The sequence below is a fragment of the Camelus ferus genome, chromosome 14 (genome assembly GCF_009834535.1).
Source record: "Camelus ferus isolate YT-003-E chromosome 14, BCGSAC_Cfer_1.0, whole genome shotgun sequence".
In the NCBI taxonomy this organism is placed as follows: Eukaryota; Metazoa; Chordata; class Mammalia; order Artiodactyla; family Camelidae; genus Camelus; species Camelus ferus.
This window is the reverse complement of record NC_045709.1, coordinates 50,331,413-50,335,171: the sequence shown is the minus strand read 5'-3', so window position 1 is coordinate 50,335,171 and position 3,759 is coordinate 50,331,413. Positions and strand designations below refer to the sequence as shown.

General features: G+C 38.3%; 1 pseudogene; it reads right to left on the bottom strand.

Annotated features, from left to right (window-relative positions):
- Positions 1 to 3,167: 3,167 nt before the first annotated feature.
- Positions 3,168 to 3,325, bottom strand: LOC116668754 (annotated as a pseudogene).
- Positions 3,326 to 3,759: the final 434 nt, after the last annotated feature.

The following is a 3,759-nucleotide window of genomic DNA, read 5'->3' as shown; positions in this document are numbered from 1 at the left end:
CAGGTGGTTCAAAGGTGAGTCAGGGTTATGAATCAAGGATCTAACCCAAGAAATGCAGACCACCAAGCCCACTTCCACATGCAAAAAATCATTTCTTGCTCAATTAGACTGCTTGGACAGGCGATACTGAAGAAGTTATCCCAGTTTAATTTAAACAAGTAATTCCTCCAAATTTTTTAATTTGTCTTACATTCAGTAAAATACACATTTTATAATGATATTTTATAAAAACCAATCCAATTTTTTCTCTTCCAGGACAGCTCATAAAACTGCATTACCAAGAGGGACTGGGCATAGCTCAGCGGCAGAGCCCATGCTTACCATGCTCTAGGTCCTGGGTTCAGTTCCCAGTACCTCCATTTAAAAAAAACTGCATTACCTGATGAATGTAAACTTTGCCTCTGTGACTCCCTGGTTGAATATCATACACCTTTGGAAACCATACCTTTTTCACGCCTCCAAAGTGCTATGTAAAACCCTGAAATAGTCAGGTTATATAATCTATAAGAAGAATGTCATTAACCATTTTTCCAATTAAACCTTCACAGCTTTTCACTTAGCCCTCCAATCCAGTGCTATCCAAGGTGAGGTCCACAGAGCAGTAGCATGGTAGAAATGCAGAATCTATGGCCCCACCCCAGATCAACTGAATCTGAATCTACATTTTAATAGATCCTCAGGAGAACACACAGCTCCATTCAAGTAGGAAAAGCGCCACCCAGTAAACTACTTTTATCAGCCTTTAACTTCTCTCAAGGCTCTCCCTTTTTGGTCTTAACCCCCCATGAAAATTCTGCCCCCACCAAACCTAGTCACTGCCAGCTTTCAACCCCTTTCCCCACCATCTGCAAAGCCCTCTCCTCTTTTTGCCTAAAGGCAGCATTCTCATTTCTCAAGGTCCCTGCTGAAATGACCTCTCAACTCCAAAACCTTCGCAGGTCTCCCGCGCCCGAGGGTCCTTGCCCGCCTCTAATTTTACAGCACTTGTCTAGCTAAATATTTATCCAGCATTGTGGTTGTTCTTGTTTTCTTATTTAATCCTTATTTTGCTCTTAACTTTCCAAACACTTCTGCCTTGTATCTCCTGCTAGTCCATCACTTACATGTTTTTGCACCTGTCATGGGGCTTTGCACATAATAGATTCAATAAATATTTGGTGTTCTGCTTTGACTTAGATCTCTGGTGGCAAACTACATAATACAGAAAACCTGTAAATTTGAGTCTAGAAACTAGTAAAAAAATTTACAACATCTAAGCTTTGCTGGCATTAAACCTTCCAGTATGCTGAACACAAGAGCTGCAAAATAACACACCGTACAGATACTGAACTATTTTTAAATAACTGGGGAAAATAAATAACAAAAATAAAAGACAACATAATATCAAATATCAACTAACAATGTAAGTAGAAGCATTTAATATTATTGTTGCTAAGGACAACTAATCAAATAAAATCCCTTAGCTACCAAAAGATGCCATTGACCAAAATGCATTGACAGCCAACCCCAGCCTATGATGTGCAAGGAAAAACACATAGGGCTTCTGACCAGAATTGTGTCTACCAAGATACAGGCAGTCCCCAAACCCACTCCATTCCAATCCTGGATAGAATGACCCCATACATTGTAGCAGGAACACTCGGGGGTATTTTTTATTCTTTCATAAAATCCATAAGTATTATTGAGAATTTAACAATATGTCCTGTAGCAGGTCCCAGGAATGCAAAGATGGCTAAGATGTGTCCTTACCATCAAGCCACTCACAATCTTAGTGGGAAGAGGCATAAACAGATAAACAATGTGGAACATATGGTACTAGAGTACACAGATACAGCGCATTATGGGAACACAAGGAAGGGCTGCCTAACTCAATGTGAAGCAATCAGGCTTTTTGGAGGTGGTGGTGCCTGAGCTGAGACTTAGCATTGGCAAAGGAACTAGCCAAGTGAAAGATGAAGATTAATATTCCAGTTAGGGGAAGCACGTAAGGAGAGAGAAGTGAAGACAACATGGTATGAGGAAGGAGCTTTGATACTTCCACACTGTATGAGGTTGAAAGTTATGAGGTTTTCTCTATAGAGGGAGTGACCATTTGCTAGTTGATAAGTTTGAGACAAGAGACCTTGGACTTTATCTTAAAGGCAAAAGAAGAATGTCTAGGCTTGAGATACTTGTGCAGCTCCCAAGATTTAATATGCAAAATAAGAACAGCTCTGATTCTAGATGAACCACAACTACATAAAATGCCAAGAACCTTTGTCAACATGGCTACTTAGATACTGATTCAAACATTTCATGGATCATCTCTACAGATGGGTCGTGTAGGAAATGATCTCTGAGATAAATCCCTTCCAGCCAAGATTCTATTTTCTGATTGGCAAACATAACCCTGGGCCTGTCCTTCTGAAGGCACTAAAGCATACCACAGGACAAATACCACAGTGTTTTTAAGATAGTACAATGAAAAGAGCATTAAAATTGCCATAGACTAGGAGTCTAGCTTCTTCTCTTTCCTAGCTAACTCCTCTCTTCAGCAAGCTATAACTTTCCTCCAATTATAGCTCATCATATCAGGCAAATGTATGTGTTTATTATTTCTTTATTCTTAGTATTTTAATTTAAATTATTTAATAGGTTTTTTCATTTACAACCAACCACTTCAATTATGTGATTTTTACTTCTATATGCACACATACACACACAGATTTTTACTCAATTTTGATAAGTGAGAAGCTGGTCGATTTGAATATTGGCATTTTGTGAAGTTTTGCCTCAGTATAAAAAAATAAATTGTTTATTCTGGTTGTTCAAAACCATTAACATGGAAGAAAAACACCAGCAGGAAGTAATTCTGCTTGGTTCAGGCAGGTGACAAAATGCATTATATCCAAAATTATACATAAGCCGGAATCATTCAACTGCCAGTCTTTTAAATATGTCACATCTCCATCCTGAACCTTGTACACTGCTTCCTCTAATGGCTCCTAATCTGGGCCCAGCTTCTCAAATGGATAAAACCAGATTAATTCAGCCATGTTTTGCTAGCTTCCCATATTTGGATGCAACATCTCATCTTTGCACCTCACCTGTGTAGGTATTATTTTCCCAGCAGTGATTTTACTTTTTGGAGATGGGGCAAATGTCCATATTTACATTTTTAGTCTTTTCAGTACCATAGAATGAAGTAACTGTTAAGAAAAATAGCAGTGATGATAATTTAGAATAAATTAAAGAGGTAAGCTTGACAGGCAAGAAGGTTTTCTATTAGCAATAATCGCACCTCGGATAAACCTCATTGCCTATGATATTGCCACTGCGCAAAGCTGACAGTTAAAAAAATAAAAATTAAAAAAAAAAAAGTAGATCAGTGGTGAGTGAAAAGCAAGGGCCCTGGGGCCAGACTGCAGAGTATGTCTCTTTGTTTCCCCACTTACTAGAGAGATGACTTTGGATAGGTCATTTAATCCTTCAAAGGTCTCAGTTATCCAGTGTGTAAAATGGGAATAAAAATACTATTTCCTAATGTAAATTCAACTACTCTTCAATTTTAAAAAATAAGGCTATTTCCTATCTCGTAATGTCGTCGACAAGGTTTTTAACAGTAATTTATGTGCAGCACTTAAATCAGAGCTTGGCACAAAAGAAGCTCTATGTGCTGGCTGTCATTAATATAATTCTCCTCCTCCTCCTCCTCCTCCTCCTCCTCATTATAAAGTTATCATGTCCATTCATCTCAATTCTCAGAAATGGTTTCATGGA